This window comes from Zingiber officinale, chromosome 9B, assembly GCF_018446385.1.
Source record: "Zingiber officinale cultivar Zhangliang chromosome 9B, Zo_v1.1, whole genome shotgun sequence".
Classification (NCBI taxonomy): Eukaryota; Viridiplantae; Streptophyta; class Magnoliopsida; order Zingiberales; family Zingiberaceae; genus Zingiber; species Zingiber officinale.
Genome location: NC_056003.1, coordinates 90,547,874 through 90,559,968, shown reverse-complemented (window position 1 = coordinate 90,559,968; position 12,095 = coordinate 90,547,874). Strand labels below are relative to the sequence as shown.

The following is a 12,095-nucleotide window of genomic DNA, read 5'->3' as shown; positions in this document are numbered from 1 at the left end:
TAAACCCTCCGAGCGGAAGACCATCGAGCCCCGACGTTAAATATCGAGAGACGAGCTGACGTCTATAAACCCTCCGAGCGGAAGACCGTCGAGTTATGACGTTAAATATCGAGAGACGAGTCGGCGTCTATAAACATCCGAGCGGAAGACCGTCGAGCTCCGACGTTAAATATCGAGAGACGAGCCGGCATCTATAAACCCTCCGAGAGTAAGACCGTCGAGCCCCGACGTTAAATATCGAGAGACGAGCCGGCGTTTATAAACCCTCCGAGCGGAAGACCGTCGAACTCCGATGTTAAATATCGAGAGACGAGCCGGCATCTATAAACCCTCCGAGCGGAAGACCGTCGAGCCCCGACGTTAAATATCGAGAGACGAGCCAGCATCTATAAACCCTCCGAGCGGAAGACCGTCGAGCTCCGACGTTAAATATCGAGAGAGCGGCGTCTATAAACGCGTCCGGCGGAAGACCGTCGACTCCGGCGTTAAATATCGAGGACGAGCCGGTCTATAAACCGTCCGGCGGAAGACCGCCGAGCTCCGGCATTAAATATCGAGAGACGAGCCGGCGTCTATAAACCCTCCGACGGTGAGACCGTCGAGCCCGACGTTAAATATCGAGACGGCAGGCATCTATAAACCCTCGAGCGTAAGACCGCCGAGCCCGGCGTTAAATATCGAGGCGAGGCGTCTATAAACCCTCGGCGGAAGACCGCCGAGCCCCAGGCGTTAAATATCGAGGCGGCGGCTATAAACGTCGGAAGGAAGACCGTCGAGCTCCGACGTTAAATATCGAGAGATGAGCCGGCGTCTATAAACATCCGAGCGGAAGATCGTCGAGCTCCGACGTTAAATATCGAGAGACGAGCCGGCGTCTATAAACGTCCGAGCGGAAGACTGTCGAGCTCCGACGTTAAATATCGAGAGACGAGCCGGCGTCTATAAACCCACCGAGCGGAAGACCGTCGAGCTCCGACGTTAAATATCGAGAGACGAGCCGGCGTCTATAAACCCACCGAGCTGGAAGATCATGATGATTACTTTGCGAAAATCACTTTTGGCAGCATAAGGAGTAATAATGGGCGAGCGGATAAACACACATATTGGTTATGTAAAAAGACAGCGAATACAAAGAGAACATTGCATTAAAGTTAAAACTTTAGGCCGAGCGGCCTAATTACAAAAAGAGATGACATCCAGTCGAGTGGCCCAATTACAGAAACTACTCAATATATTCATAAAGGGTCTTTGGGATGTTATCCAGAAGCGCCACCTGATCGCCGGCCGGGATATGGGTAGACTCCGGAAGAAGGCCCTTCGACTTCAGATAGGTCATGGTGGCAGTCATGGCCAAGTCGAAAGTTGTGTACATCCGCTCGCAGATTTTCTCCGAGAATTCGGGCGAGCCGATGTAGCCTTGTCTTAAAGCTGCAACCCGACTCGGTTCAGCCTCTTGGTACTCTTTGAAGGCCGATTGAGCTGCAACAAGAGATTCTTGCAAAGTGGTCAGCTCGTCCTTATGCTTGGTGGCGTCGGCCGAGCGGCTCACTTTCTCTTGGTCGAGCTGCTCCATCAACTCCTTGACCTTCAGCTCCAAGCCTCGAGCCTCCACATTCTTCTTCTCCAAGTCAGAAATGGCCGTATTCTTCCGAGTGGTGGCCAGGGTAAATTTTTGGTCGAGCGACTTGACTTGTCGCTCGAGCTCGGCCAAATGATGAGCCTGGTCGGCTGTTCTCTTCTGTTCGGCCGCCAGCATATCTTGGGCCTTCTTCAGCTACTTCTGCAGATCGGAATATGAAGGGCCCTGAAGGCCGGACGGACCAACCGCTGCCTTCAGTTGTCGCAGCTCTTCATCCACCAGGGCCAAGCGATTGGAAACCGCAATTTCTTCTACCCATCTCTGACGAGAAGAATTAGAAACTGTTAGTGGCCAATCGGGAGGAAGGAAGACAAAACTTGGTAGATTACAAACTTACCCCTGTAGCCTGCTGCATATGGCTGTTAGCCAGATTCCCGATGGGGATCAGGGCGACGCATGCCCGAGCGTCGGCCCACATCTCGGCGAGAGGCCCCTTCAGGGTGATAGTGTGCTCGGGCGCGGTCGGTTGGTCGGCCTCTGGCAGCAGCTCTTCAGTTGGGAGATGAAGAGTGACCTGAATCGTGCAGCCAGGGCCGTGGGTCATCCGACCGACAGTCGGGAGGGGATCAGAAGTCGGCGCAGAAAACTGCGAATGAATGGTCGAGCGTTGGACTGGTTGGCGAACGGGAGGAAGGGTGCTTACCGGAACAACCTCGATTGGCGCGGCCGGCTCGTCCCATTCAGAAGGCGTCCGGTCGGACGAAATGGCTTCGGCCTCTGGCGCCTTGCCTCGAGCGGTGGCAGTGGCCCGCTCGGATGGTTGGACCGCTGAGGTAGCCGAGCACAGGGGAGTCTCCACGCGGCGCCTCTTTTGTAGAGGCTGCTCCTCCTCCCGAGCGGAACCTTCCTCGGGGGCAGTTGGTTCTCCAGGGGGGGTGACTCCGCTGGCCACGTTTTGCTGAGAAGGTTGAGCGGCCGACTCAGCTTGAGTCCCGCTCTCTCCTTCATGGGATCCGACCGGCTGGATACCCAGCGCTTCCATCTCTTTGGCAGCCGCGGCTTCTAACGCTGCCGCCCTTCTCTTCAAAACGCCGGCCATGACCGAATCCATGATGATGTCCGCTGCAAAGAAAGGAAAAGAAATCAGTTAGCAATCAAAGCAAATGCCCAACCAAAGTTCTTACCGAAGCCGGTCGGAAGGGGAGTCCATATAGGACTTAGGCCGAAGATGTACATCAATCCTTTGTGAAGAAGTTTATTGATGTCAAGTCGCAGACCGGCTAGCATATTTGCGGCATGGAGATAGTCCGGTCGGGTCTTGAATTTCTTCAGCTCGGGAGTGGGGGGCAAGTTGACTTGCCACTTTGTCGGGAAGGTGGCCTGATCGGGCATACGGATGTAGAAAAATAATTCTTCCAATGTTTATTGGAAGTAGGAAGTTTGTTGAAAAAGACCAAGCCGTGCCGAGCTTGGAACATGAAGGTGCCCGGCTCGGCTTGCTTGGGGTAATAGAAATAAAAGAAGACCTCCGGTCGGAGGGGGATGTTGTGAATCTTAAACAAAACAACAACACCGCAGAGGAGACGGAAGGTATTGGGTACTAAACTGTCGAGCGGCACACCAAAAAAATTACAGACATCAATGATGAAAGGATGTACAGGAAAACGCAGACCGGCGGTAAACTGGTCTCGGAAGACACAGAAAGCTCCGCGCGGCGGCCTGTTCGGCCGAGCGGAAGGACCGGCTAAAAGAAGTTCAAAATCTTCGGGGATTTCGAAATTGTCTGTCAGAATATCAAAATCACGCCGGTCGAATTGGGACTGCATGGTGGTGTACCATGGACCGAGCAACTGGTCTTCGGGATTAGAAGAGCTAGCCATGGGCCGATCGGAAGGAATCAAAAGGCAAAAAGGCCGGAGAAAAACAATAGCAAACGAAAGGAGGTTTCAAGGATCGAGACTGAGAAAGAAATGCGGAGGAAACACCAGAAAGGAGGAAGGAAAGATATAAAACCTTAATGCAGGGAAAGGGACCAAGGAAAAGGCGCCGGAGAGCGTCGGAGAGCAGAAACAGGTTCGCCGGAGCTCCAAAACGCAGGGGGCAGTGGTTGAAATCGCGGAGGCAAGTGAGGGAGAGAAGGAAACGAAGAATTTATAGGGTGAAGGCCGGGCGGCCTCCACCATTGGATCCAGGTCACGGGAATCAAAGCATGCATCGAGCCGTCCATTTCGAATCGCTTCGATCACATCAAAACACCATGCCACCGCCGTCGTACGCTGATGGCAGTGCTCCACGTGGCATTCAATCATTCGGAGCATTTAATGAAAGCATGCTGTCGAAGATTGGCGCAGAACACGAGGAGATCCGGTGAATGCCAGTGTTGATTCGCTTAAGTCTATCTCTATGGTTGGCCGAGCGGAGGGTACTAGCACGGAGGAGCCGTTCGGCTAGCTTCGTTGTCCAGTCAGTCGGACTATTCGCCTCCTTCGACTAGACTTGAAGGGGAGGCAAGTGATCCGGTAGTAAGAACAGGGGACCCCGTCCTGTGGAGTCAACGCTACGTGGAAGTCAAAGTGGCAGTTGTCCATCCGGAGAGGGCCGGGTCCGACCGGCCAGCCGGCCGGCCGGTGGAATCGAACGTCCGGAGAGGGATGGATCCGATCGGCTGGCCGACCGCCCGGTGTTCGGCTGATGGTTAAAGGCGCCCTGTCGAAATCAGGGTTCCGGCGCTCAGTGGAGAAGGTCGCAGGGCCGAGCAGACTGCACGCTCGGCCAAAGCCATAAGGTAACATACTGCTAATAGTCTCCACAAACCACGTGATGGAGAATCTCCCCAAGTAAACCACCGCATATGGCTGGTCGGATGTTGAGGGAGCTGTTCGGCCGGACGCCAGAGCTGGAGTAAAGGGGAAAAGGACAAGGGACATCTTTTTATGACAGCAGGTATGTTTCACGTGTAGGCCATACTCTAAATCTTATGACAGGGGGTTCCGTTGTCCCATCGAGGACATGCTTGGACTGTAGCAGTATGGGTTAGGTAAACTCACTGACAAGCCCTTACTAGGGTATGGGCCATGGACACGTGTACACCTCGATATGTGTACACTCGCTTCTTCGCTACCCTATATAAAGGCCCTCATTCTTCGCCGGAGGTACACATTCTACTAGTTTTGGAGCCACTTTTTCTCTCTTGAGCTTCGCCTGACTTGAGCGTCGGAGGGTCGTCGCCGGGACCCCTTCCCGGCCCGACTTCTGTGCAGGTTCGCCGGAGCTTCGTGCTACGAGTCAAAAGATCCACGTCAACAGTCGGAAAGTGCCCCGTGCCCAGCGTCCGTTGATTCAGCATTCGGACAGGATCATTTGTTAAGATTATTTTTATTTATTTATTAATTGTTTATTTTTTAAAATTATTTTCATTAATTATTTATTTGTTAAGATTATTTTATTTATTTATTAATTATTTATTTGTTAAGATTATTTTATTTATTTATTAATTATTTATTTGTTAAGATTATTTTATTTATTTATTAAAATAGTTTTTGCTCCCCTTGGATCATAGCCTTGATAAGGTTTTTCAAGGTAATGTACTTGATCCTTGGGGACCCAATATTTACCAAGTCCAACTTGATTAACCAAGTTGGACTTGGGTTCCCATGCTTGGACTAGTTTACTATTCGGTCTGTTGACTAAGGATAGATAGGATCTATATTTCTTTTTGGATTTAAATCCTAGTCCAGTTCTATTATAAATGGCTCTTTGAGTCCCAAGAATTAGGTCAAGGTTCTTGGACCCCAAAGAAAATCGTTCTAGGGTCTTCTCCAAATCCTTGACCTGAGTTTTCATATTAGAATTTTCTTCCTCAAGCTTTTGGACTTGAGTTGAATTTCTACTCTGAACTGGGTCAGGCAAGGTTATGGAGTTAGTCACTTCTTTAAGGAGTGTTACCTCCTTTAGAAGCGACTTGATTCGAACTTTCGACTTAGCTACTTTATGCATTAAATAATTGATTAAATTATATAAACGACATTTACTTACAGAGGGGTTTGGTCCTTCGGAAATGGATGCGGATCCGTGGCTTCTCTCGGACTCGGCTTCTGATTTGTCCTCGCTTCTGGTGTCGTCCCTGGCTGTCAATGCGAGGAAGCTTACCTGCTCAACTTCTTCGTTGTCGGATTCCTCGGACGAAGATTCGTCCCATGTTGCCTTCAGAACCTTCTTCCTTCTTGGTTTCTTTGGATCCTTTTGGTTCGAGCAGTTCGCCTTGATGTGCCCCTTCTAATTGTACCCGTAGCAAGTCACCTCGAATTTGACCTTTGAGCTTGATTGGGCTTCTTTGGTCTGGATGACCTTTTTGACATTCTTTTTGTTGAAGCCCTTCTTTTTGTAGAGTTTTTTCATCAGGTTGACGAATTCACTTATGAGCTCGTCGTCGTCTTCCGAATCTTGTTCCTCTTCTGATTCTTGTTCGTTCTATGTTTTGATTTTGACTCGCGTGCTCTTCCTGTACCTGCAATCAAAGCCAACCCTTTCTCGGTCGGACATGAGTTAGTCTGTTCATGAAGTTCAAACTCAAAAAACAACCCATCTAATTTAATAGTAGAGAGGTCCTTAGAAACCTTGTAGGCATCTACCATGGATGTCCATAGGGTGTTCCTTGGAAAGGCGTTTAAGGAGTACCTTATGATGTCCCGGTTATCTACCTTATGTTCGATCACATGGAGTCCATTTAATAGTTCTTGAATTCGGGCGTGGAGCTGGCTAGCCGTCTCACCTTCCTGCATTTTTAGATTATATAATTTATTAAGTAACAGATCTCTTTTGCTTACCTTGGTGTCGGAGGTGCTCTCGTGGAATTTGATCAGCTTCTCCCATAGCTCTTTTGCGCTGGAGAACGGTCCAACTCTATTGAGTTCCTCCTTGGTCAGTCCACACTGGAGTATGCAAGTAGCCTTTGTGTTCGCCTCAACTTTCTTTATTAAGGATGTGTTATAGTTCTGGTATGACACTAATTTGCCTGAGCCGTCTAGTGGGAGTTCAAGTCCTATCTTGGTGATCATCCAGACTTCAAACTGGGTTTGCAAGTACACCTCCATCCTGCCCTTCCAGTACCTGAAATCGTCTCCGGTGAAGAGCGGTGGTCGAGCGGTGCTATAACCTTCTTGAAGTGTCATTTAACAAATCTGAACACACACACAGAAAAATCTATCCCAAGACTGTGTCTTGGATTAGTAGTGCAGGATGTATATAAAAAAAATGAACTCGAGTGGTGTTGCACCAACTTCGAGAAAAAACGTTTCAAGTGAGGAAAACTTGATCAGAAAATAGCAATTATGCTAATTCCGATCGACTCCGAGAAAACTGAAAATACCACGAAAAAATTACTTGATTGGTAGTTGCACCAAATCGAAACGACCCCGCTCTGATACAAATTGTTGGATCGAAAGCGCTAGAGGGGGGTGAATAGCGCTCGTGGCTTTAACTCGTTTCGTATTCGGAAATCGTTCAAGAGTTTAAAGCAGCGGAAAAAAAAGAACAAGCATAGAAAAGACCCAAGTGTTTTTACTTGGTTCGGAGCCTTGGGCGACTCCTACTCCAAGACCCTCACTCGTTGAACGATTACTTTGGGCAATTTACTATCAAATCGCAAAGTACAGATATGAATTAGGTACAACAGAATTTTAAGTAATACCGATAACAAAAATTAAGGAGATCGGAGTGTCGGGTTGTCGGGAGCTTGTCGTAGCTTGTCCGGAACGTCCCGTTAGCAGCTCGGTGCTTGAAGGTCACTTGGAAGATCGAATCTGCTTCTCGAGTCCCCTTATAAAGCCTACTGGAGGCGCCTCAAAGCCGCCGAGTCAGCCGCGTGGATGTGCGCTAAACATTTCTGCTCTTATCCTGCTTGAGGCGCCTCCATGGCCAGTCTGAGGCGCCTCCATGCAGTCCGAGGCGCCTCAAGCTCCTTTGAGGCACCTCCAAGCAGTGTTGTGCGCAGACTTCACTCCTTTGGACCCGAGGCGCCTCCAAGCTCCATGGAGGCTCCTCAGACACCGTTCATCCGAGGCTTAAGGTTGCTCCTTGTACCTGCAAGATACGTTAGTCCCAAAAATACCCTGCAACACAAAGTTAGCACTGAATAGGTATACTAAATGAAATATTGACAGTCAACGGACTGTCCCGGTCTGACTTCGGATTTCCAACCGGAAACCCTAGGTCAACCCGACGACTACTGTTCCCTCTACGGGGAACGCGTCCTCACCTACTCCCCTCAGGAGAGATTACCTAGTGTCAGTCCGGTCCTCCAGACCGACTGGACTTTCTGCCTAGGGTTACCACCCCCTAAGACCTAGGGTTACCGCCCCCTAGGATTTTTCTCCACCTAGGGTTACCACCCCCTAGGACCTAAGGTTACCCCCCCCACCCCTTAGGATTTTCTTCCACCTAGGGTTACCGCCCCCTAGGACCTAAGGTTATCGCCCCTTAGGATTTTCCTCCACCTAGGGTTACCGCCCCCTAGGACCTAAGGTTATCGCCCCTTAGGATTTTCCTACCACCTAGGGTTACCACCCCCTAGGACCTAGGGTTACCACCCCCTAGGGTTTTTCACCTGCCTAACCGCAGTTAGGACTTCCCTACAATCTCATTTAAGCACATTATATAACAAGGAATCTTAACTTTGAATCTCTTTTCCATTATCAAAACTTAGGTTCGATCGTCGGATGCTTTCCGCACCAACACACTAAATTAAAGAAAATACTAAAAATTTCATTTTCAAATGAACAAGAATAACCTGATTTGTCCAAACAAGAAATTGAAATTAAATTCCATTGAAAAGACGGTACAATAAATGTATTTTTTAAATCCAGAAAAATATTGGTTCCTAAACAAAGTCTAAAAACACAAATCGACTCGACTTTAGCCATCTTTTCATTTCCTGTATAGATGTATCTTTCACCATCAAGCGGAAGTCGGCTCCTAAGACAACCCTGCATAGTGACACTTATGTGAGTAGTAGCACCGATATCTATTCACTAAGTGTTAGTGGGTACAATAGCTAGATTGACTTCCGAACTAACAAAGTTGAGAAGTTTACCTTTCTTTACACGTCAGTTGGCGTACTTGAGGCGGTCTTTCTTCATATGACCTTTCTTCTTGCAAAAGAAATAAGTGGATTCTTTATCCTGCTTCTTGTGCTCCTAATAACCATTGCCTTTAGAATCTACAGTTTATTTTCCTTTTCCTTTGTTATTGATCCTCTTTCGCTTCTTGCTCGCACTTTGGGAATTCGATGCTAAGTGAGCACTCTTAGATGTCTCAATCTTTAGTCTTCCCTCCTCTTGCACGCATTGGACAATAAGCTCATTCAATGTCCACTTTTCCTTTTGAGTATTATATGATATCTTAAAAGGAGTGAACTATGTAGGCAGAGACATCAAGATAAAATGCACTAATATACCCTCAAACATATCAAGTTTTAGTGTTTTCAGACTTATCGCTACATTAGACATCTCTATAATGTACTCCCTTTTGTTTCCTTTATCATTATACCACATGGTTACCAACTTTGTAAGAAGTGTGGTAGTCTCGACCTTTTCATTTGAGGTGAATTAGTCTGCCAATTGGTCCAGGAAACTCCTAGCATCTCCTCCCTCTGTTATTGAGCCCTTTATTGGTGCCGGTATGGAAAGCTTCATGATACTCAAACACATGCGATTTGATTTCTCCCACAGCTGAAATTCATCCCTATACTCTATACTGCTAGCACTAGTCAGAGGTGTGGGGCGATCATTCCTTAATGCATAGTCTAAGTCCATGCAGCCTAAGACTACAGTCACGTATTCCATTCAACAAAATTCGAACTAGTTAGTGTTGGGATATTATTAATGCTGGCAGTTACAGATTGCACTGAAATTAAAGAGAGAAATTTATTTGAGCTCATGATTTAATTAAAGTCAAGAACATATAAGTAATATAAAATTATGCAAATGAAATAAAATTTTAAATACAAATAAATGAGATCTTTGTGAGATACCAAGTACAACATAATATGTCTTCCTTTGAGCTCTAATATAACTCAAACTTTAATTGGACACACAATGTGTCTTCCTTTGGGTCGACCCATTGTGCGCATAATATGATACTTTATATGAGTTATATTTTGGTCCATAGCTCACAACAACCTTAATCGACCATATAATATATCTTCTTTTGGGTCAACATATTTTACGCATGATCTGAACAAAATAATATTTTATTCTATAGTCGTAAGTTACCTTATGCATATATCTGGCATAAAAGTAATCTTCCTTTGGGCCAATTACTTTTAGCATAGATATACATCTACGAACACAAAATACACTAAACATACCTAAGGTGTCTTCCTTTGGACCGACATATTAGTTCAACTTAGTAGCACGTTGTGTGGATAGACTCAAGAAACTTCTAGAAACTTTATTCGAACAGAAATTACTTAATCAGCTTTAACAACATAAAAAAATTAGGCTTATTAATCGATTGATACCTTATGATAATTGATTGGTATGATCCAATCGATTATCCCAATCGATCTGAAGTCTACTATATGTGATTACATGATTATATATAGAATTCTTCCTAAGTAGCTAAAGCTTATTTTAAGGTCTATAATTAAATAGTATTAAATAATATTATTTAATGCTTTAATCATTGCTTTAAATAATTATTTAATGTATTTTATTTTTTTTCTTTATTATGTTGGTTCACTTTTTTTTTATAACGAAACATGAAACAGTGAAAAAGAAAAAAAAAATCCTTTCTTTTACTGTTTCGTTGAAACACTAATTGTTTTTGTTCTTTCCTTTTTTTTGTCACTGTTTCGGAAAAAAAAACTTAATCGATTAAAAAAACAATTCTAATAGATTAATAATTAAAATAATCACGAGTTTAAGGGAAGAAATAAATTAAGAAACCATTATTAATCAATTTCTATTGATATTTTTAAGTTTAGTAATCAATTAGTTAACTAAATCAATCGATTAAATTATCATTAATGGAAGATCAACTCTTTTTTAGATTTTCTATACAAAAGATTTCAACGACAAAAAATTTGTATTAACTAGGAAAAACTTGATCTAGCATATAAATAATAAATCGGCAAAAAAAAAACCTAAACTTTATTGCTAATGAAAACAATAAAATAGAGTCGTTGCTCTGATATCAATTGATAGTTCTTGTAAATCCTAAGCCGCATGGATTCTAAAAATATAAAGAATTCACATATAGGAAATATAAGAACAAGAAGATCGAGTTTCATCAAGAACATGACATAAGAAAATAAATACATAAACATAAGAACCTGATTGAAAAGTCATATCCTTGTCGGTTTGATATATGTGGAAGAAGATGCAGCAGAAAGGAAGATCTTTCAAGAGACTTAGGGGATGACGACACCGTAAAGCTTCTTGTCAATGGGGAACAAGAAACTATGTCAAGAGTATTCTCTAAGCCCTTGGGGACCAACCCTATATATAGTAAACATCTATTATCAACTCATTGATAATAATAGATGTAGGACTATAAGTCCATATATACTGAACATCTATTATCAGCAAATAGATGATAATAGATGCGGGACTATAGGTTCTATACATATGAGATCCACATCCAATTACCCGAAACCCACCAGACATAAGTTAGATCACTTTAAAGGATTCAGATTGTATTCACGTGTACAACTTATAAATAAACTCACCTAATAGGGATAATTATATCCAACATTTTAACTTGATCGACTTGAGATCATTCTGGGCTAAACATGGCACCAACAAGTAGGTAACGATAAAAGGATTGGTGATGGCAGGGCTTCGCCTAACCTTTGCATTGGATGGCAAAGGTTCTCTGAATCCTTAGCATGGTTATTCATCCCTCAAGGATTCTACCCTTCTCAATGGAACTTGTAGTTTTAGGCTAGACGACTTCGACATCGAATGCATAGAAGTTTCCTTGATTTCTTCCAATTCGTGGTCTAGTTTCTTAGTCGAATGATGCTTTCTAACTTGTATTCATGGAATGAAAGATCCATGCTACTTTTGCTGTGTATCATATCATATTGCTTCCTTTAATTTCGAGTAGTTGATTATATCTAAGAGCTTAGCTTTTGTGCATCGTCAATATAAAAAAAACTGAATACAATTGGAATTTGGCGATCGAGAAGGTTACCACACAAGTTCTTCACTAGAAGAGCACATATCAGCTTCATATCTTTCAACTTATGGTTGTTTCTTCTTCTCCATTAAATGTTCCTACTTCCCACACTATATCGAATGAATGTGAAGGTTGTTACCGATGTATCTCTTATAAATGTGAATAGAACGGTGGACAAAACAATCTATTACCGAAGATATTGAAAAATTAGTCAAATTTAAATACATCAAATTAAATTCAAGTGTTGATTTCTGTCAAGTGCTAAGTCCAGACTGTACAGTAGCTGAGCGGCAGAGTGGGCTGAGAGGTCGAGCGTCCGGTTGGGTAGAGAACCCGA

General features: G+C 44.5%; 1 pseudogene; it reads left to right on the top strand.

Annotated features, from left to right (window-relative positions):
• LOC122023142 overlaps positions 1-11,464 on the top strand; it is a 42,760-nt pseudogene extending 31,296 nt beyond the window's left edge.
• The last annotated feature ends 631 nt before the right edge of the window (positions 11,465-12,095 follow it).